Below are 24,110 nucleotides of genomic sequence, written 5' to 3' on the forward strand. Positions count from 1 at the left end.
ACAGTAGTCAGGGGGTGTGGGTACTGGGTAAACAGTAGTCAGGGGCTGTGGGTTACTGGTAAACAGTAGTCAGGGGGTGTGGGTACTGGGTAAACAGTAGTCAGGGGGTGTGGGTACTGGGTTAACAGTAGTCAGGGGGTGTGGGTACTGCACACGGTGCACTCAGGTAAACAGTAGTCAGGGGGGTGTGGGTACTGGGTAAACAGTAGTCAGGGGGTGTGGGTACTGGGTAAACAGTAGTCAGGGGGTGTGGGTACTGGGTAAACAGTAGTCAGAGGGGTGTGGGTACTGGGTAAACAGTAGTCAGGGGCTGTGGGTACTGGGTAAACAGTAGTCAGGGGGTGTGGGTACTGGGTAAACAGTAGTCAGGGGGTGTGGGTACTGGGTAAACAGTAGTCAGGGTGTGTGGGTACTGGGTAAACAGTAGTCAGGGGGTGTGGGTACTGGGTAAACAGTAGTCAGGGGGTGTGGGTACTGGGTAAACAGTAGTCAGGGGGTGTGGGTACTGGGTAAACAGTAGTCAGGGGGTGTGGGTACTGGGTTAACAGTAGTCAGGGGTGTGGGTACTGGGTTAACAGTAGTCAGGGGGTGTGGGTACTGCACTCAGGCAAACAGTAGTCAGGGGGTGTGGGTACTGCACTCAGGCAAACAGTAGTCAGGGGGTGTGGGTACTGGGTTAACAGTAGTCAGGGGGTGTGGGTACTGGGTTAACAGTAGTCAGGGGGTGTGGGTACTGGGTAAACAGTAGTCAGGGGGTGTGGGTACTGCACTCAGGCAAACAGTAGTCAGGGGGTGGTGGGTACTGGGTAAACAGTAGTCAGGGGGTGTGGGTACTGGGTAAACAGTAGTCAGGGGGTGTGGGTACTGGGTTAACAGTAGTCAGGGGGTGTGGGTACTGGGTTAACAGTAGTCAGGGGGTGTGGGTACTGCACTCAGGCAAACAGTAGTCAGGGGGTGTGAGTACTGCACTCAGGCAAACAGTAGTCAGGGGGTGTGGGTACTGCACTCAGGCAAACAGTAGTCAGGGGGTGTGGGTACTGGGGTAAACAGTAGTCAGGGGTGTGGGTACTGGGTAAACAGTAGTCAGGGGGTGTGGGTACTGGGTAAACAGTAGTCAGGGGGTGTGGGTACTGGGTAAACAGTAGTCAGGGGGTGTGGGTACTGGGTAAACAGTAGTCAGGGGGGTGTAGGTACTGGGTAAACAGTTGTCAGGGGGTGTGGGTACTGGGTAAACAGTTGTCAGGGGGTGTGGGTACTGGGTAAACAGTAGTCAGGGGGGTGTGGGTACTGGGTAAACAGTAGTCAGGGGCTGTGGGTACTGGGGAAACAGTAGTCAGGGGCTGTGGGTATTGGGTAAACAGTAGTCAGGGGGTGTGGGTACTGGGTAAACAGTAGTCAGTGGGTGTGGGTACTGGGTTAACAGTAGTCAGGGGGTGTGGGTACTGCACACGGTGCACTCAGGTAAACAGTAGTCAGGGGGTGTGGGTACTGGGTAAACAGTAGTCAGGGGGTGTGGGTACTCGGTAAACAGTAGTCAGGGGGTGTGGGTACTGGGTAAACAGTAGTCAGGGGGTGTGGGTACTGGGTAAACAGTAGTCAGGGGGTGTGGGTACTGGGTAAACAGTAGTCAGGGGGTGTGGGGTACTGGGTAAACAGTAGTCAGGGGGTGTGGGTACTGGTTAAACAGTAGTCAGGTTGTGTGGGTACTGGGTAAACAGTAGTCAGGGGGTGTGGGTACTGGGTTAACAGTAGTCAGGGGGTGTGGGTACTGCACACGGTGCACTCAGGTAAACAGTAGTCAGGGGGTGTGGGTACTGGGTAAACAGTAGTCAGGGGCTGTGGGTACTGGGTAAACAGTAGTCAGGGGTGTGGGTACTGGGTAAACAGTAGTCAGGGGGTGTGGGTACTGGGTTAACAGTAGTCAGGGGGTGTGGGTACTGCACACGGTGCACTCAGGTAAACAGTAGTCAGGGGGTGTGGGTACTGGGTAAACAGTAGTCAGGGGGTGTGGGTACTGGGTAAACAGTAGTCAGGGGGTGTGGGTACTGGGTTAACAGTAGTCAGGGGGTGTGGGTACTGGGTTAACAGTAGTCAGGGGGGTGTGGGTACTGCACTCAGGCAAATAGTAGTCAGGGGGTGTGGGTACTGCACTCAGGCAAACAGTAGTCAGGGGGTGTGGGTACTGCACTCAGGCAAACAGTAGTCAGGGGGTGTGGGTACTGGGGTAAACAGTAGTCAGGGGGGTGTGGGTACTGGGTAAACAGTAGTCAGGGGGTGTGGGTACTGGGTAAACAGTAGTCAGGGGGTGTGGGTACTGGGTAAACAGTAGTCAGGGGGTGTAGGTACTGGGTAAACAGTTGTCAGGGGGTGTGGGTACTGGGTAAACAGTTGTCAGGGGGGTGTGGGTACTGGGTAAACAGTAGTCAGGGGGTGTGGGTACTGGGTAAACAGTAGTCAGGGGCTGTGGGTACTGGGTAAACAGTAGTCAGGGGCTGTGGGTACTGGGTAAACAGTAGTCAGGGGGTGTGGGTACTGGGTTAACAGTAGTCAGGGGGTGTGGGGTACTGCACACGGTGCACTCAGGTAAACAGTAGTCAGGGGGTGTGGGTACTGGGTAAACAGTAGTCAGGGGGTGTGGGGTACTAGGTAACAGTAGTCAGGGGGTGTGGGTACTGGGTAAACAGTAGTCAGGGGGTGTGGGTACTGGGTAAACAGTAGTCAGGGGGTGTGGGTACTGGTAAACAGTAGTCAGGGGGTGTGGGTACTGGGTAAACAGTAGTCAGGGGGGTGTGGGGTACTGGGTAAACAGTAGTCAGGAGGTGTGTGGGTACTGGGTAAACAGTAGTCAGGGGGTGTGGGTACTGGGTAAACAGTAGTCAGGGGGTGTGGGACTGGGTAACAGTAGTCAGGGGTGTGGGTACTGGGTTAACAGTAGTCAGGGGGTGTGGGTACTGGGTTAACAGTAGTCAGGGGGTGTGGGTACTGCACTCAGGCAAACAGTAGTCAGGGGGTGTGGGTACTGGGGTAAACAGTAGTCAGGGGGTGTGGGTACTGGGTAAACAGTAGTCAGGGGGTGTGGGTACTGGGTAAACAGTAGTCAGGGGGTGTGGGTACTGGGTAAACAGTAGTCAGGGGGTGTGGGTACTGGGTAAACAGTAGTCAGGGGGTGTAGGTACTGGGTAACAGTTGTCAGGGGGTGTGGGTACTGGGTAAACAGTTGTCAGGGGGTGTGGGTACTGGGTAAACAGTAGTCAGGGGGTGTGTGTACTGGTTAAACAGTAGTCAGTGGCTGTGGGTACTGGGGAAACAGTAGTCAGGGGCTGTGGGTATTGGGTAAACAGTAGTCAGGGGGTGTGGGTACTGGGTAAACAGTAGTCAGTGGGTGTGGGTACTGGGTTAACAGTAGTCAGGGGGTGTGGGTACTGCACACGGTGCACTCAGGTAAACAGTAGTCAGGGGGTGTGGGTACTGGGTAAACAGTAGTCAGGGGGTGTGGGTACTAGGTAAACAGTAGTCAGGGGGTGTGGGTACTGGGTAAACAGTAGTCAGGGGGTGTGGGTACTGGGTAAACAGTAGTCAGGGGGTGTGGGTACTGGGTAAACAGTAGTCAGGGGGTGTGGGTACTGGGTAAACAGTAGTCAGGGGGTGTGGGGTACTGGTTAAACAGTAGTCAGGTTGTGTGGGTACTGGGTAAACAGTAGTCAGGGGGTGTGGGGTACTGGGTTAACAGTAGTCAGGGGGTGTGGGTACTGCACACGGTGCACTCAGGTAAACAGTAGTCAGGGGGTGTGGGTACTGGGTAAACAGTAGTCAGGGGGTGTGGGTACTGGGTAAACAGTAGTCAGGGGCTGTGGGTACTGGGTAAACAGTAGTCAGGGGGTGTGGGTACTGGGTAAACAGTAGTCAGGGGGTGTGGGTACTGGGTTAACAGTAGTCAGGGGGTGTGGGTACTGCACACGGTGCACTCAGGTAAACAGTAGTCAGGGGGTGTGGGTACTGGGTAAACAGTAGTCAGGGGGTGTGGGTACTGGGTAAACAGTAGTCAGGGGGTGTGGGTACTGGGTTAACAGTAGTCAGGGGGTGTGGGTACTGGGTTAACAGTAGTCAGGGGGTGTGGGTACTGCACTCAGGCAAATAGTAGTCAGGGGGTGTGGGTACTGCACTCAGGCAAACAGTAGTCAGGGGGTGTGGGTACTGCACTCAGGCAAACAGTAGTCAGGGGGTGTGGGTACTGGGGTAAACAGTAGTCAGGGGGTGTGGGTACTGGGTAAACAGTAGTCAGGGGGTGTGGGTACTGGGTAAACAGTAGTCAGGGGGTGTGGGTACTGGGTAAACAGTAGTCAGGGGGTGTAGGTACTGGGTAAACAGTTGTCAGGGGGTGTGGGTACTGGGTAAACAGTTGTCAGGGGGTGTGGGTACTGGGTAAACAGTAGTCAGGGGGGTGTGGGTACTGGGTAAACAGTAGTCAGGGGCTGTGGGTACTGGGTAAACAGTAGTCAGGGGCTGTGGGTATTGGGTAAACAGTAGTCAGGGGGTGTGGGTACTGGGTAAACAGTAGTCAGGGGGTGTGGGTACTGGGTTAACAGTAGTCAGGGGGTGTGGGTACTGCACACGGTGCACTCAGGTAAACAGTAGTCAGGGGGTGTGGGTACTGGGTAAACAGTAGTCAGGGGGTGTGGGTACTAGGTAAACAGTAGTCAGGGGGTGTGGGTACTGGGTAAACAGTAGTCAGGGGGTGTGGGTACTGGGTAAACAGTAGTCAGGGGGTGTGGGTACTGGGTAAACAGTAGTCAGGGGGTGTGGGTACTGGGTAAACAGTAGTCAGGGGGTGTGGGTACTGGTTAAACAGTAGTCAGGGGGTGTGGGTACTGGGTTAACAGTAGTCAGGGGGTGTGGGTACTGCACACGGTGCACTCAGGTAAACAGTAGTCAGGGGGTGTGGGTACTGGGTAAACAGTAGTCAGGGGGTGTGGGTACTGGGTAAACAGTAGTCAGGGGCTGTGGGTACTGGGTAAACAGTAGTCAGGGGGTGTGGGTACTGGGTAAACAGTAGTCAGGGGGTGTGGGTACTGGGTTAACAGTAGTCAGGGGGTGTGGGTACTGCACACGGTGCACTCAGGTAAACAGTAGTCAGGGGGTGTGGGTACTGGGTAAACAGTAGTCAGGGGGTGTGGGTACTGGGTAAACAGTAGTCAGGGGGTGTGGGTACTGGGTAAACAGTAGTCAGGGGGTGTGGGTACTGCACTCAGGCAAACAGTAGTCAGGGGGTGTGGGTACTGCACTCAGGCAAACAGTAGTCAGGGGGTGTGGGTACTGGGTAAACAGTAGTCAGGGGGTGTGGGTACTGGGTAAACAGTAGTCAGGGGGTGTGGGTACTGGGTAAACAGTAGTCAGGGGGTGTGGGTACTGGGTTAACAGTAGTCAGGGGGTGTGGGTACTGGGTTAACAGTAGTCAGGGGGTGTGGGTACTGCACTCAGGCAAACAGTAGTCAGGGGGTGTGGGTACTGCACTCAGGCAAACAGTAGTCAGGGGGTGTGGGTACTGGGTTAACAGTAGTCAGGGGGTGTGGGTACTGGGTAAACAGTAGTCAGGGGGTGTGGGTACTGGGTAAACAGTAGTCAGGGGGTGTGGGTACTGCACTCAGGCAAACAGTAGTCAGGGGGTGTGGGTACTGCACTCAGGCAAACAGTAGTCAGGGGGTGTGGGTACTGCACACAGTGCACTCGGGTAAACAGTAGTCAGAATCATTGAGAGGGTTCGATTAATCTTTGCCCGTGTATAGCATGTGTGTTCTGCACGTATATGTGACCAAAAACATTGTATTGTATTTAAATTTAAATTTAAATTTGATTGCATTCGATCTGGAACCGGGGTTGCCTCTCTGAAGTGAGCCAGCTGCCCGATCTGTCCGTCTGCGAAGTCGGCTCAAAACAAACATCATTTAATTGTTTACATGTTTACTATTCATTTGTATTTATATATTTTTTATATAATTAACCTTTAATTAACCTGGCAAGTCGGGTTAAGAACAAATTCTTATTTTACAATGACGGGCTGCCCCGGCCAAACACTAACGCGGACGAAGCTGGGCCAAGTTGTGCTGAGTAATGAGTAGGATTCTGTGTTTGCTAAGTTGTGCTGAGTAATGAGTAGGATTCTGTGTTTACTAAGTTGTGCTGAGTAATGAGTAGGATTCTGTGTTTGCTAAGTTGTGCTGAGTAATGAGTAGGATTCTGTGTTTACTAAAGTGATTGGTTTAGATTTATTTAATTTTAAAACGGTTTATCTGCCTTCACCCTCTTGCTTTTTAACAAATCAACTGTTTTAGACTATTGTATTTTAACCAAGCAAGAGAAATAAACAAACAAAATCTATTTTTTCAATGAGTGTTTCACGACGGTCATTTAAATGGTCGGTCGAAATCAGTGTTTTAAGAAGAGGGTTCATAGAGTACCACCTGTGTATCTGAAGACTGTGGGGTTGGCCTCCCGGAGTGGATAGTTGGACAATTATTTAATTTATAGTTTTGATAGCCCCCTGCCGACACACGCACACACACACACACACACACACACGTACACTTATATTAATTTCATTAAGTAGGTAGCTCTTTCAAAAGAGCCTTTGGGTTCGTGGAGTGTCAGACAAGTGTCAGTGAGAGTGATGGTGTGTACTACTGCATGCGTCTTTGTTAGAATGGAGGAGAGACCAGCTCTCAGACTCTCTAGGAAGAAAGAGGTCGTTGCCCTCATCCGGGAGATGCAAGCCATCCCTACAGTACTGCCTAGGAACACAGTGCTTTATGTGGCAGAATGGAGGATTGGTGGTAATGCCTCTGTCACGGAGAAATGCAAGCTGGTCCATGTGGAACGACCTTTGCCAATTCAAATGCACGCGGTAAACATGGTACTACACTCTATCAATGCTTAACATTTATGTTCTGTTCCAAATCTATGAGTGAATCCCTAAGGCTGTTGCGTTGACCATGTCGCCGCCACACCGGCAGTCACGAGTGATGACTGCAGTAAAATGACATGCGACTGTTGAGTCACGGAAATCTCCTCTTATGCACGCGGGACATGCTTTGTAGTACCCAAAATGCTAATGACCATCAGGTTCTAATGGCCTGGTACCCAGGGCTCTATTGTCCCTCCAACAGGTCCTAATGGCCTGGTACTCAGGGCAATATTGTCCCTCCATCAGGTTCTAATGCCCTGGTACTCAGGGCGCTATTGTCCTTCCATCAGGTCATAATGGCCAGGTACTCATGGCTCTATTGTCCCGCCATCAGGTTCTAATGGCCTGGTACTCAGGGCTCTCTTGTCCCTCCATATCAGGTCCTAATGGTAATGGCCTGGTACTCAGGGCTCTATTGTCCCTCCATCAGGTCTTAATGGCCTGGTACTCATGTCTCTATTGTCCCTCCATCAGGTCCTAATGTCCTGGTACCCAGGGCTCTATTGTCCCTCCATCAGGTCCTAATGTCCTGGTACCCAGGGCTCTATTGTCCCTCCATCAGGTCCTAATGTCCTGGTACTCAGGGCTCTATTGTCCCTCCAACAGGTCCTAATGGCCTGGTACTCATGTCTATATTGTTACTCATGTCTATATTGTTCCTCCTTCAGGTCCTAATGGCCTGGTACTCAGGGCTCTATTGCCCCTCCATCAGGTCCTAATGGCCTGGTACTCAGGGCTCTATTGTCCCTCCATCAGGTCTTAATGGCCTGGTACTCATGTCTCTATTGTCCCTCCATCAGGTCCTAATGGCCTAGTACTCAGGGCTCTATTGTCCCTCCAACAGGTCCTAATGTCCTGGTACTCAGGGCTCTATTGTCCCTCCATCAGGTCCTAATGGCCTGGTACTCAGGGCTCCATTGCCCCTCCATCAGGTCCTAATGGCCTAGTACTCAGGGCTCTATTGTCCCTCCAACAGGTCCTAATGTCCTGGTACTCAGGGCTCTATTGTCCCTCCATCAGGTCCTAATGGCCTGGTACTCAGGGCTCTATTGTCCCTCCAACAGGTCCTAATGTCCTGGTACTCAGGGCTCTATTGTCCCTCCATCAGGTCCTAATGTCCTGGTACCCAGGGCTCTATTGTCCCTCCATCAGGTCCTAATGTCCTGGTACCCAGGGCTCTATTGTCCCTCCATCAGGTCCTAATGTCCTGGTACTCAGGGCTCTATTGTCCCTCCAACAGGTCCTAATGGCCTGGTACTCATGTCTATATTGTTACTCATGTCTATATTGTTCCTCCTTCAGGTCCTAATGGCCTGGTACTCAGGGCTCTATTGCCCCTCCATCAGGTCCTAATGTCCTGGTACTCAGGGCTCTATTGCCCCTCCATCAGGTCCTAATGTCCTGGTACTCAGGGCTCTATTGTCCCTCCATCAGGTCCTAATGGCCTGGTACTCAGGGCTCTATTGTCCATTTAACCACTCTGACATCAATGCAAATACAATCTAAAATCACATCCAACACTAATCATCCAAAAATAGTGTCATCATGCCTTTTAAAACTCCCCTCACTGTGATTGATAGATGTGAAGAAAGAAGTTTAAACAGCAGGTTGAAACTGAGTTTGAAACACGGTCGTTGTGGACGTTGTTTCAAAGACTGACACGACGAAATGGACGGCGCTTTGTAAGGTGATGAATCATTCAAAACCCCCATATTAAGAATATCAGAGCTTGTGCATACGCATAGGCTTATGAGCCCAACCCCTGAGAAAAAATAAATAAAAAATAAAAATAAATGATGATTGTGCCTCATACAATAGTCTACCACATATTACGCATTGGCAGAAAAAACATGTTTAAAAAAATAAATAATTAACGGATTTATTAAGAGGTCTCTGGTACATAGGAGTCGGTCTAGCCTAAATTCAAGTAATGACCTTTGAGTGTGGACTCTGTTATTATTCATACTGGATGGACTGGTTAGCTCATGCTCCTGTCCAACAGGTCTGTCCATGAGTCTGGGAGAGACACGTAAGCCCAGCCCAAGGCTGTTGGTTAATTGATTGTGCAGGGCGGCTAACAGGTAGCCTACAATTAGAGTGAATTTCTACTTGGTTTTTCAATAGCCTAATAATAGTGATTTTTTTATTTCATAATTAATTGGGTGACACATTACCGTTAGCTATACAGACTATCTCACCACCGTCCATTTCCATCTCCTCCCCTCTCTGTCCTTTATTCATTTCTCTAACATGCCGAGGGGCTGTCAACAGTTTACTAAAATATATTCAGTTGCAAAAAAAACACTATCGATGTTCCGAACAGATTTCAATTAATTTCCCTAATGAAGCACGGGGTAGATGCAGGAAGAGGGTTGGAGGGACCATGGCATACGGAGCACGGGGTAGATGCAGGAAGAGGGTTGGAGGGACCATGGCATACGGAGCACGGGGTAGATGCAGGAAGAGGGTTGGAGGGACCATGGCATACGGAGCACGGGGTAGATGCAGGAAGAGGGTTGGAGACCATGGCATACGGAGCACGGGGTAGATGCAGGAAGAGGGTTGGAGGGACCATGGCATACGGAGCACGGGCTAGATGCAGGAAGAGGGTTGGAGGGACCATGGCATACGGAGCACGGGGTAGATGCAGGAAGAGGGTTGGAGGGACCATGGCATACGGAGCACGGGGTAGATGCAGGAAGAGGGTTGGAGGGACCATGGCATACGGAGCACGGGGTAGATGCAGGAAGAGGGTTGGAGGGACCATGGCATACGGAGCACGGGGTATCTACAGGAACAGGGTTGGAGGGCCCATGGCACACAGAGTACTGGGTATCTGCAGGAACAGGGTTGGAGAGCCCATGGCACACAGAGTACTGGGTAGCAGGAACAGGGTAGGAGAGCCCAGGGCATACAGAGTACTGGGCAGAATATGACCTGTATCTCAGTGAGAGCATGCTCTTCAAACATTGGTTGTTGCTATAAAACCGATGTAGCCTACCAGGCATCAGTGAAAAACAGACCGGTGGGGAAAGTGTGCCGCCTCCATTCGCTATTGGAGCGCATAAAGATCACATGTCCCGCCCCCGACCCCGCCCTCCGATCCCGTCCATTTGATAACGGGGCCATTATAAATCAGAACTAATGAAACATATTAGTAAAGACAAGTTTTTATTTTTATCTCTACTTTCTCAAATCGTCAATAGTCTATTGTCGCATCGTATATGTTCTGATTTCTAAGACATTGTAAGGTTTGTATCGTTCACTAAACTAAACTTGCCAAATAACTCTTAAATCTAGTAAACAAATCATCACTTTTGGCTCAACTGATTCTCCTACTCAGCTGTTCATCGAGACCATGAATAGTCCAGTGCTACCACACCTGATTCTACTACTCAGCTGTTCTTCCATGAATAGTCCAGTGCTACCACACCTGATTCTACTACTCAGCTGTTCTTCCATGAATAGTCCAGTGCTACCACACCTGATTCTACTACTCAGCTGTTCTTCCATGAATAGTCCAGTGCTACCACACCTGATTCTACTACTCAGCTGTTCATTGAGACCATGAATAGTCCAGTGCTACCACACCTGATTCTACTACTCAGCTGTTCTTCCATGAATAGTCCAGTGCTACCACACCTGATTCTACTACTCAGCTGTTCTTCCATGAATAGTCCAGTGCTACCACACCTGATTCTACTACTCAGCTGTTCTTCCATGAATAGTCCAGTGCTACCACACCTGATTATACTACTCAGCTGTTCTTCCATGAATAGTCCAGTGCTACCACACCTGATTCTACTACTCAGCTGTTCTTCCATGAATAGTCCAGTGCTACCACACCTGATTCTACTACTCAGCTGTTCTTCCATGAATAGTCCAGTGCTACCACACCTGATTCTACTACTCAGCTGTTCCTCCATGAATAGTCCAGTGCTACCACACCTGATTCTACTACTCAGCTGTTCTTCCATGAATAGTCCAGTGCTACCACACCTGATTCTACTACTCAGCTGTTCTTCCATGAATAGTCCAGTGCTACCACACCTGATTCTACTACTCAGCTGTTCTTCCATGAATAGTCCAGTGCTACCACACCTGATTGTACTACTCAGCTGTTCTTCCGTGAATAGTCCAGTGCTACCACACCTGATTCTACTACTCAGCTGTTCTTCGAGACCATGAATAGTCCAGTGCTACCACACCTGATTCTACTACTCCGCAGTTCTTTGAGACCATGAATAGACCAGTGCTACCACACCTGATTCTACTACTCAGCTGTTCTTCCATGAATAGTCCAGTGCTACCACACCTGATTCTACTACTCAGCTGTTCTTCCATGAATAGTCCAGTGCTACCACACCTGATTCTACTACTCAGCTGTTCTTCGAGACCATGAATAGTCCAGTGCTACCACACCTGATTCTACTACTCAGCTGTTCTTCCATGAATAGTCCAGTGCTACCACACCTGATTCTACTACTCAGCTGTTCTTCCATGAATAATCCAGTGCTACCACACCTGATTGTACTACTCAGCTGTTCTTCCGTGAATAGTCCAGTGCTACCACACCTGATTCTACTACTCAGCTGTTCTTCGAGACTGTGAATAGTCCAGTGCTACCACACCTGATTCTACTACTCAGCTGTTCATTGAGACCATGAATAGTCCAGTGCTACCACACCTGATTCTACTACTCCGCAGTTCTTTGAGACCATGAATAGACCAGTGCTACCACACCTGATTCTACTACTCAGCTGTTCTTCCATGAATAGTCCAGTGCTACCACACCTGATTCTACTACTCAGCTGTTCTTCGAGACCGTGAATAGTCCAGTGCTACCACACCTGATTCTACTACTCAGCTGTTCATTGAGACCATGAATAGTCCAGTGCTACCACACCTGATTCCACTACTCAGCTGTTCTTTGAGACAATGAATAGTCCAGTGCACCACACCTGATTTTACTACTCAGCTGTTCTTCCATGAATAGTCCAGTGCTACCACACCTGATTCTACTACTCAGCTGTTCTTCCATGAATAGTCCAGTGCTACCACACCTGATTCTACTACTCAGCTGTTCTTTGAGACCATGAATAGTCCAGTGCTACCACACCTGATTCTACTACTCAGCAGTTCATTGAGACCATGAATAGTCCAGTGCTACCACACCTGATTCTACTACTCAGCTGTTCTTCCATGAATAGTCCAGTGCTACCACACCTGATTCTACTACTCAGCTGTTCTTCCATGAATAGTCCAGTGCTACCACACCTGATTCTACTACTCAGCTGTTCTTCCATGAATAGTCCAGTGCTACCACACCTGATTCTACTACTCAGCTGTTCTTCCATGAATAGTCCAGTGCTACCACATCTGATTCTACTACTCAGCTGTTCTTCCATGAATAGTCCAGTGCTACCACACCTGATTCTACTACTCAGCTGTTCTTCCATGAATAGTCCAGTGCTACCACACCTGATTATACTACTCAGCTGTTCTTCCATGAATAGTCCAGTGCTACCACACCTGATTCTACTACTCAGCTGTTCTTCCATGAATAGTCCAGTGCTACCACACCTGATTGTACTACTCAGCTGTTCTTCCGTGAATAGTCCAGTGCTACCACACCTGATTCTACTACTCAGCTGTTCTTCGAGACCATGAATAGTCCAGTGCTACCACACCTGATTCTACTACTCTGCAGTTCTTTGAGACCATGAATAGACCAGTGCTACCACACCTGATTCTACTACTCTGCAGTTCTTTGAGACCATGAATAGACCAGTGCTACCACACCTGATTCTACTACTCAGCTGTTCTTCCATGAATAGTCCAGTGCTACCACACCTGATTCTACTACTCAGCTGTTCTTCCATGAATAGTCCAGTGCTACCACACCTGATTCTACTACTCAGCTGTTCTTCGAGACCATGAATAGTCCAGTGCTACCACACCTGATTCTACTACTCAGCTGTTCTTCCATGAATAGTCCAGTGCTACCACACCTGATTCTACTACTCAGCTGTTCTTCCATGAATAGTCCAGTGCTACCACACCTGATTGTACTACTCAGCTGTTCTTCCGTAAATAGTCCAGTGCTACGACACCTGATTCTACTACTCAGCTGTTCTTCGAGACTGTGAATAGTCCAGTGCTACCACACCTGATTCTACTACTCAGCTGTTCATTGAGACCATGAATAGTCCAGTGCTACCACACCTGATTCTACTACTCCGCAGTTCTTTGAGACCATGAATAGACCAGTGCTACCACACCTGATTCTACTACTCAGCTGTTCTTCCATGAATAGTCCAGTGCTACCACACCTGATTCTACTACTCAGCTGTTCTTCGAGACCGTGAATAGTCCAGTGCTACCACACCTGATTCTACTACTCAGCTGTTCATTGAGACCATGAATAGTCCAGTGCTACCACACCTGATTCCACTACTCAGCTGTTCTTTGAGACAATGAATAGTCCAGTGCACCACACCTGATTCTACTACTCAGCTGTTCTTCCATGAATAGTCCAGTGCTACCACACCTGATTCTACTACTCAGCTGTTCTTCCATGAATAGTCCAGTGCTACCACACCTGATTCTACTACTCAGCTGTTCTTTGAGACCATGAATAGTCCAGTGCTACCACACCTGATTCTACTACTCAGCAGTTCATTGAGACCATGAATAGTCCAGTGCTACCACACCTGATTCTACTACTCAGCTGTTCTTCCATGAATAGTCCAGTGCTACCACACCTGATTCTACTACTCAGCTGTTCTTCCATGAATAGTCCAGTGCTACCACACCTGATTCTACTACTCAGCTGTTCTTCCATGAATAGTCCAGTGCTACCACACCTGATTCTACTACTCAGCTGTTCTTCCATGAATAGTCCAGTGCTACCACACCTGATTATACTACTCAGCTGTTCTTCCATGAATAGTCCAGTGCTACCACACCTGATTCTACTACTCAGCTGTTCTTCCATGAATAGTCCAGTGCTACCACACCTGATTCTACTACTCAGCTGTTCTTCCATGAATAGTCCAGTGCTACCACACCTGATTCTACTACTCAGCTGTTCTTCCATGAATAGTCCAGTGCTACCACACCTGATTCTACTACTCAGCTGTTCTTCCATGAATAGTCCAGTGCTACCACACCTGATTCTACTACTCAGCTGTTCTTCCATGAATAGTCCAGTGCTACCACACCTGATTCTACTACTCAGCTGTTCTTCCATGAATAGTCCAGTGCTACCACACCTGATTGTACTACTCAGCTGTTCTTCCGTGAATAGTCCAGTGCTACCACACCTGATTCTACTACTCAGCTGTTCTTCGAGACCATGAATAGTCCAGTGCTACCACACCTGATTCTACTACTCTGCAGTTCTTTGAGACCATGAATAGACCAGTGCTACCACACCTGATTCTACTACTCAGCTGTTCTTCCATGAATAGTCCAGTGCTACCACACCTGATTCTACTACTCAGCTGTTCTTCCATGAATAGTCCAGTGCTACCACACCTGATTCTACTACTCAGCTGTTCTTCGAGACCATGAATAGTCCAGTGCTACCACACCTGATTCTACTACTCAGCTGTTCTTCCATTAATAGTCCAGTGCTACCACACCTGATTCTACTACTCAGCTGTTCTTCCATGAATAGTCCAGTGCTACCACACCTGATTGTACTTCTCAGCTGTTCTTCCGTGAATAGTCCAGTGCTACCACACCTGATTCTACTACTCAGCTGTTCTTCGAGACTGTGAATAGTCCAGTGCTACCACACCTGATTCTACTACTCAGCTGTTCTTCCATGAATAGTCCAGTGCTACCACACCTGATTCTACTACTCAGCTGTTATTTGAGACCATGAATAGTCCAGTGCTACCACACCTGATTCTACTACTCAGCAGTTCATTGAGACCATGAATAGTCCAGTGCTACCACACCTGATTCTACTATTCAGCTGTTCTTCCATGAATAGTCCAGTGCTACCACACCTGATTCTACTACTCAGCTGTTCTTCCATGAATAGTCCAGTGCTACCACACCTGATTCTACTACTCAGCTGTTCTTCCATGAATAGTCCAGTGCTACCACACCTGATTCTACTACTCAGCTGTTCTTCCATGAATAGTCCAGTGCTACCACACCTGATTCTACTACTCAGCTGTTCTTCCATGAATAGTCCAGTGCTACCACACCTGATTCTACTACTCAGCTGTTCTTCCATGAATAGTCCAGTGCTACCACACCTGATTCTACTACTCAGCTGTTCTTCCATGAATAGTCCAGTGCTACCACACCTGATTGTACTACTCAGCTGTTCTTCCGTGAATAGTCCAGTGCTACCACACCTGATTCTACTACTCAGCTGTTCTTCGAGACCATGAATAGTCCAGTGCTACCACACCTGATTCTACTACTCCGCAGTTCTTTGAGACCATGAATAGACCAGTGCTACCACACCTGATTCTACTACTCAGCTGTTCTTTGAGACCATGAATAGTCCAGTGCTACCACACCTGATTCTACTACTCAGCAGTTCATTGAGACCATGAATAGTCCAGTGCTACCACACCTGATTCTACTACTCAGCTGTTCTTCCATGAATAGTGCAGTGCTACCACACCTGATTCTACTACTCAGCTGTTCTTCCATGAATAGTCCAGTGCTACCACATCTGATTCTACTACCCAGCTGTTCTTCCGTGAATAGTCCAGTGCTACCACACCTGATTCTACTACTCAGCTGTTCTTCGAGACCATGAATAGTCCAGTGCTACCACACCTGATTTTACTACTCAGCTGTTCTTCGAGACCATGAATTGTCCAGTGCTACCACACCTGATTCTACTACTCAGCTGTTCTTCGAGACTGTGAATAGTCCAGTGCTACCACACCTGATTCTACTACTCAGCTGTTCATTGAGACCATGAATAGTCCAGTGCTACCACACCTGATTCTACTACTCAGCTGTTCTTCCGTGAATAGTCCAGTGCTACCACACCTGATTCTACTACTCAGCTGTTCTTCGAGACCATGAATAGTCCAGTGCTACCACACCTGATTCTACTACTCTGCAGTTCTTTGAGACCATGAATAGACCAGTGCTACCACACCTGATTCTACTACTCTGCAGTTCTTTGAGACCATGAATAGACCAGTGCTACCACACCTGATTCTACTACTCAGCTGTTCTTCCATGAATAGTCCAGTGCTACCACACCTGATTCTACTACTCAGCTGTTCTTCCATGAATAGTCCAGTGCTACCACACCTGATTCTACTACTCAGCTGTTCTTCGAGACCATGAATAGTCCAGTGCTACCACACCTGATTCTACTACTCAGCTGTTCTTCCATGAATAGTCCAGTGCTACCACACCTGATTCTACTACTCAGCTGTTCTTCCATGAATAGTCCAGTGCTACCACACCTGATTGTACTACTCAGCTGTTCTTCCGTAAATAGTCCAGTGCTACGACACCTGATTCTACTACTCAGCTGTTCTTCGAGACTGTGAATAGTCCAGTGCTACCACACCTGATTCTACTACTCAGCTGTTCATTGAGACCATGAATAGTCCAGTGCTACCACACCTGATTCTACTACTCCGCAGTTCTTTGAGACCATGAATAGACCAGTGCTACCACACCTGATTCTACTACTCAGCTGTTCTTCCATGAATAGTCCAGTGCTACCACACCTGATTCTACTACTCAGCTGTTCTTCGAGACCGTGAATAGTCCAGTGCTACCACACCTGATTCTACTACTCAGCTGTTCATTGAGACCATGAATAGTCCAGTGCTACCACACCTGATTCCACTACTCAGCTGTTCTTTGAGACAATGAATAGTCCAGTGCACCACACCTGATTCTACTACTCAGCTGTTCTTCCATGAATAGTCCAGTGCTACCACACCTGATTCTACTACTCAGCTGTTCTTCCATGAATAGTCCAGTGCTACCACACCTGATTCTACTACTCAGCTGTTCTTTGAGACCATGAATAGTCCAGTGCTACCACACCTGATTCTACTACTCAGCAGTTCATTGAGACCATGAATAGTCCAGTGCTACCACACCTGATTCTACTACTCAGCTGTTCTTCCATGAATAGTCCAGTGCTACCACACCTGATTCTACTACTCAGCTGTTCTTCCATGAATAGTCCAGTGCTACCACACCTGATTCTACTACTCAGCTGTTCTTCCATGAATAGTCCAGTGCTACCACACCTGATTCTACTACTCAGCTGTTCTTCCATGAATAGTCCAGTGCTACCACACCTGATTATACTACTCAGCTGTTCTTCCATGAATAGTCCAGTGCTACCACACCTGATTCTACTACTCAGCTGTTCTTCCATGAATAGTCCAGTGCTACCACACCTGATTCTACTACTCAGCTGTTCTTCCATGAATAGTCCAGTGCTACCACACCTGATTCTACTACTCAGCTGTTCTTCCATGAATAGTCCAGTGCTACCACACCTGATTCTACTACTCAGCTGTTCTTCCATGAATAGTCCAGTGCTACCACACCTGATTCTACTACTCAGCTGTTCTTCCATGAATAGTCCAGTGCTACCACACCTGATTCTACTACTCAGCTGTTCTTCCATGAATAGTCCAGTGCTACCACACCTGATTGTACTACTCAGCTGTTCTTCCGTGAATAGTCCAGTGCTACCACACCTGATTCTACTACTCAGCTGTTCTTCGAGACCATGAATAGTCCAGTGCTACCACACCTGATTCTACTACTCTGCAGTTCTTTGAGACCATGAATAGACCAGTGCTACCACACCTGATTCTACTACTCAGCTGTTCTTCCATGAATAGTCCAGTGCTACCACACCTGATTCTACTACTCAGCTGTTCTTCCATGAATAGTCCAGTGCTACCACACCTGATTCTACTACTCAGCTGTTCTTCGAGACCATGAATAGTCCAGTGCTACCACACCTGATTCTACTACTCAGCTGTTCTTCCATTAATAGTCCAGTGCTACCACACCTGATTCTACTACTCAGCTGTTCTTCCATGAATAGTCCAGTGCTACCACACCTGATTGTACTTCTCAGCTGTTCTTCCGTGAATAGTCCAGTGCTACCACACCTGATTCTACTACTCAGCTGTTCTTCGAGACTGTGAATAGTCCAGTGCTACCACACCTGATTCTACTACTCAGCTGTTCTTCCATGAATAGTCCAGTGCTACCACACCTGATTCTACTACTCAGCTGTTATTTGAGACCATGAATAGTCCAGTGCTACCACACCTGATTCTACTACTCAGCAGTTCATTGAGACCATGAATAGTCCAGTGCTACCACACCTGATTCTACTATTCAGCTGTTCTTCCATGAATAGTCCAGTGCTACCACACCTGATTCTACTACTCAGCTGTTCTTCCATGAATAGTCCAGTGCTACCACACCTGATTCTACTACTCAGCTGTTCTTCCATGAATAGTCCAGTGCTACCACACCTGATTCTACTACTCAGCTGTTCTTCCATGAATAGTCCAGTGCTACCACACCTGATTCTACTACTCAGCTGTTCTTCCATGAATAGTCCAGTGCTACCACACCTGATTCTACTACTCAGCTGTTCTTCCATGAATAGTCCAGTGCTACCACACCTGATTCTACTACTCAGCTGTTCTTCCATGAATAGTCCAGTGCTACCACACCTGATTGTACTACTCAGCTGTTCTTCCGTGAATAGTCCAGTGCTACCACACCTGATTCTACTACTCAGCTGTTCTTCGAGACCATGAATAGTCCAGTGCTACCACACCTGATTCTACTACTCCGCAGTTCTTTGAGACCATGAATAGACCAGTGCTACCACACCTGATTCTACTACTCAGCTGTTCTTTGAGACCATGAATAGTCCAGTGCTACCACACCTGATTCTACTACTCAGCAGTTCATTGAGACCATGAATAGTCCAGTGCTACCACACCTGATTCTACTACTCAGCTGTTCTTCCATGAATAGTGCAGTGCTACCACACCTGATTCTACTACTCAGCTGTTCTTCCATGAATAGTCCAGTGCTACCACATCTGATTCTACTACCCAGCTGTTCTTCCGTGAATAGTCCAGTGCTACCACACCTGATTCTACTACTCAGCTGTTCTTCGAGACCATGAATAGTCCAGTGCTACCACACCTGATTTTACTACTCAGCTGTTCTTCGAGACCATGAATTGTCCAGTGCTACCACACCTGATTCTACTACTCAGCTGTTCTTCGAGACTGTGAATAGTCCAGTGCTACCACACCTGATTCTACTACTCAGCTGTTCATTGAGACCATGAATAGTCCAGTGCTACCACACCTGATTCTACTACTCAGCTGTTCTTCCATGAATAGTCCAGTGCTACCACACCTGATTCTACTACTCAGCTGTTCTTCGAGACTATGAATAGTCCAGTGCTACCACACCTGATTCTACTACTCAGCTGTTCTTCCATGAATAGTCCAGTGCTACCACACCTGATTCTACTACTCAGCTGTTCTTCCATGAATAGTCCAGTGCTACCACACCTGATTCTACTACTCAGCTGTTCTTCCATGAATAGTCCAGTTCTACCACATCTGATTCTACTACTCAGCTGTTCATTGAGATCTCAGCTGTTCTTCGAGACCATGAATAGTAGAATCAGGTGTGGTAGAACTGGTCTTGTACAGAAAAGGCTGTATAAACCCGAAGCTTGTCAAGAGCAATTGTGGTCATCTCTGAATTCTATTTACAAAGTTGACGATATCTGATGAAAGTACATTTGGTTGTACATTTTACATTTAGTGACAACTCACCTTTTTGTTAACAGGTAATGTAGTACTGGGAATTTATACAGTAAACTTGAAGGTACCATTTCATGTAAATAGTTAAATAATAATAATAATTCATAAGTTCGTGTTGATTATTTGTGTATTTTCCAGGAGCTTGCGATTGTCGATAATTTTAGGATAATTTTATTTTGACCCTTCTAATTACGTCATTCTTACAAGTATTATTATTATAATATAGTTTATAATAAATAATTAAACACCTCAAGTATGAATTAGGCTGTTTGAGAAGGTTTGAATCCTAAGAATCCTGCCGTCACATAGTTAGAAGTACAATAGCAACATAGCTACTGTAGTAGGTTGAAGATGTGTGCTGGAAAACCTTGGTAGAGCCTGGGTGGAATAGGGATTGTGGTGCTCATGTGAATTTCCTTTATTTTTCAGCTTCAGACCAATGCCTATTCTCACTTAAAATATATTTTTAATTAATACCATTATCAGATTATTTTATGCAAAGTGACTTAGTCATGCATGAATACATTTGACGTACGGGTGGTCCCGGGAATCGAACCCCCTACCCTGGCGTTGCATGCACTAAGCTCTACCAACTGAGCTACAGGATGGTTGATGGTGATCAATTTAATACTGCCTGCCTGCCTGCCTGCATGCCTGCCTGCCTGCCTGCCTGCCTGCCTGCCTGCCTGCCTGCCTGCCTGCCTGCCTGCCTGCCTGCCTGCCTGCCTGCCTGCCTGCCTGCCTGCCTGCCTCCTGCCTGCCTGTCTCCTGCCTGCCTCCTGCCTGCCTGCCTGCCTGCCTGCCTGCCTGCCCGCCTGCCTGCCTGCCTCCTGCCTGCCTGCCTGCCTGCCTGCCTGCCTGCCTGCCTGCCTGATTCCTGCCTGCCTGCCTGCCTGCCTGCCTGCCTGCCTGCCTGCCTGCCTGCCTGCCTGCCTGCCTGCCTGCCTGCCTGCCTGCCTGCCTGCCTGCCTCCTGCCTGCCTGCCTGCCTGCCTGCCTGCCTGCCTCCTGTCTGCCTGCCTGCCTGCCTGCCTGCCTGCCTGCCTGCCTGCCTGCCTGCCTGCCTGCCTGCCTCCTGCCTGCCTGCCTCCTGCCTGCCTGCCTGCCTGCCTGCCTGCCTCCTGCCTGCCTCTCTCTCTGTCTCTCCATATATCCTTCCAAAATGCCCCATACATAACAGGGTTATTCTCTCCATTCATCCTTTCATTCATTTTTTTCCTCCCTCTCTGTCTCTCCTCCCTAAACGACCCACAATGCACCCTTTCTGCACTGTGATCTAGGACTATTTTTTTTTTTTGGCAGTGTGTTTGCATTTCACGTGAGTGTGTGTGTGTGTTTGCATAGCAGCAGGGCAGACAGTAGTGTTATCCACGGTGGAGGGGGAGAAAGGTAGATGGGAGACATGCAGAGAGAGTCAGCTGGTAGTGCACACTGACCATACTGAGGTGTGTGTGTGTGTGTGTGTGTGTGTGTGTGTGTGTGTGTGTGTGTGTGTGTGTGTGTGTGTGTGTGTGTGTGTGTGTGTGTGTGTGTGTGTGTGTGTGTGTGTGTGTGTCTGCAATGTACTGCAGTGAAAGGGGACAAGCCCTCGTTAACTGACTTAAGAGATGCCACTATTATCACATCCATAGGACACTAGGGGTTAAAAGCGTTGGACCAGTAACTGAAAGGTCTCTGGTTTGAATCCCTGAGCAAGATGGAAAAATTCTGCGGTTCTACCCTTGAGCAAGGCAGTTAACCCCCAAAATAACCGCCCCGTGGACGTCGATTAAGGCAACCCGCTGCACCTCTTTGATTCAGAGGGGTTGCCTTAATTGTAATATACACATTTCAGGTTGAATACATTCAGTTGTACAATTGACTAGACCCCCTTTCCCTTAAACAACCCCTGCATACGGCATCCGGCATCCAACCCTGTAACCTCTCTTACCCTCTCTCTCTCTCTCTTGCTTCCTCTTTCTCCATCTAACCCTGTAACCTCTCTTACCCTCTCTCTCTCTCTCTCTCTCTCTCTTGCTCTCTGTCTATCCAACCATGTAACGGCTTTTTCTCTCTCTCCGTACAACCCAGTATTATTTTCTCTCTCTCCTTCCCTCTCTAGCCTAGCCCTATATTCTCATCCTCCTGCTTAGCCTCCATTTCCTCCAGAATTCTTCCTCTCATTCTCCATACCTCCACAACCCTACCCTGTCTCCCTTCCTCTTTCTCCAGAAAATCTGCCCCTCTCTGTCAGCCACATGCATCCAGAGTTTAACCTAATTTCTGGGCTGTAGCATCTTATCCAGCCTTACCCTCAATTTCCCTCTCCTCTCCTCCTCTCCTCTCCAGCCTTAACGTCATTCTCCCTCACCTCTCCTCTCCTCTCCTTTCCTCGCCTCTCCAGCCTTCCTCTCCTCTCCTCTCCTCTCCTCTCCTCTCCTCTCCTCTCCTCTCCTCTCCTCTCCTCTCCTCTCCTCTCCTCTCCTCTCCTCTCCTCTCCTCTCCTCTCCTCTCCTCTCCTCTCCTCTCCTCTCCTCTCCTCTCCTCTCCTCTCCTCTCCAGCCAAGTCCTCTCGTGCTTGGCTCGCATCCAGAGTGGTGTAGTGATGGAGCTGTGGCTTTTCCAACCTCTCTCACCATCTTACTATCAGTTCAACGCATTAGGCATGAATGCAGAGAAAGAGAGAAAGAGAGGAAGTGAGAAAGGGATGATTCTGCTTACCGGCTGAACGTGCTGTAGAGCGTCTCCGGGTTGTGCTGTTCCTCCTTCCTCCGGACCCGAGGTGAAAGAAGGATGGATAAAACAAATTTAGAGAAGGACAAAGAAAATAAACACAAAACCTCTGGTAGGTAAAGAGAGGGAGTGCTTTTTCCCCTCTCTTCCTTTCTGCAATCCTTTATCCTTGTGAGCCAGAGGGCTACGGATTCTCCTTAACACAGCCTCTCTCTCTCTCTCTCTCTCTCTCTCTCTCTCTCTCTCTCTCTCTCTCTCTCTCTCTCTCTCTCTCTCTCTCTGTCTCTCTCTCTCTCTCTCTTTCTCTCTCCGCTTGCTCACTCAGTGTCTCTCTGCACTCAACACAGAAGCCTCGGCCCAGCAGCTGTTAGGCTATAGGAAATAGAACGCTGTGTACTCTCTCTCTATCGCTCGCTCTCTTTCTTGCTTTCTCTCTCTCTCACAAAGAACCCCCGCAGTTTTTCCTCATAACACCTCCCCTCAGCTCCCTCCTCACCCCCACCCCCTGCGACGAACAACTGACATTTCCTACAAGCCTGCTGGCAACAAGGGGAGGCCAAATTGTGTGTTCAAATGTGTGTGTGTGTGTGTGTGTGTTTGTCTGTGTGAATAAGAGGTTGTATTCATTCTGTGTAGGTGTTTGAGTGTGGTTATTTGTGTTTCCGAGATTAGCAAGTTATAATATTTGTACGTGGGTGAGAGGGACAGAGCGTGAAGTAGTGATGTGGATGCCAAGAGATGGCTTCCCCAAATATTTGACCAATAAATAAATTACAATTATAAAATAATTTCATCTCTCTCTTTTCCGTAAATTCAGACTTGTTCCTGGACTTGTGGTTTTGACTTAATTCTCTGTACAGGTCAATGATTATGACGGGCGAATCTGACAGAACCAAGAATGAATACCACTGGCCTGAGACGACTGAAGTTCAATATGTATCCTAGATGTCGCCTAGTAGGCTAAAGTTAACTAGCTAGCTAAATTAGCTGGTCCATTGTTGCCCATGCGAGGATGTTAGGCGAGCAAGAATTTTAGCCAGTTAGCCTATGAAAACAAACACTAAAAGTGTACCGTATGACAGAGACAAAAGGGTTTTTCCCCACGTGAAATAGAGATAGATGGATGCATTGGAGTTCAAATAGTCTACAAACAGGGTGAGTAAACATTTTTGGTATTACTTGTGCGTGCATGTATGCACACACACAAACACACACACACAGAAATCCGTCCCATGGACAGTTTCACATGAAACTTAGCAACATTGATTGGACTATATCTGTTTTTGGTACCTTAAACTAAGCATAAATTGCCTTCTTGAATTGATGATGTTTATGTTGAAATGGTGCTGGAATAGAGGACTGATTTCTCATGTTGTCTTAGTGCTGACTTGTGGGTAAATCTGTGGTTTCTAAATCAGTTAGTTGTTTCGTTTAACTGCCGTTTTGTTGTCACGGCCTTATTGAATATATATATATATTTTATTTTACCTTTATTTAACCAGGCAAGTCAGTTAAGAACAAATTCTTATTTTCAATGACGACCTAGGAACAGTGGGTTAACTGCCTGTTCAGGGGCAGAACGACAGATTTGTACCTTGTCAGCTC

General features: G+C 48.0%; 1 protein-coding gene across 3 annotated transcripts in view; it reads right to left on the reverse strand.

Annotated features, from left to right (window-relative positions):
- Window positions 1–22,943, reverse strand: part of LOC116354507 (protein FAM49A) — a 135,832-nt gene extending 112,889 nt beyond the window's left edge. Inside the window, exon 1 of one of the 3 annotated variants that reach the window (XM_031795024.1) lies at window positions 22,494–22,943. The gene's annotated coding sequence lies outside the window, so the exon portion shown is untranslated. The remainder of the gene's footprint in view (window positions 1–22,493) is intronic. The other 2 variants (XM_031795028.1, XM_031795025.1) reach the window with 2 other exon arrangements.
- Between the last annotated feature and the right edge of the window lie 1,167 nt (window positions 22,944–24,110).

This window comes from Oncorhynchus kisutch, linkage group LG17 (genome assembly GCF_002021735.2).
Source record: "Oncorhynchus kisutch isolate 150728-3 linkage group LG17, Okis_V2, whole genome shotgun sequence".
In the NCBI taxonomy this organism is placed as follows: domain Eukaryota; kingdom Metazoa; phylum Chordata; class Actinopteri; order Salmoniformes; family Salmonidae; genus Oncorhynchus; species Oncorhynchus kisutch.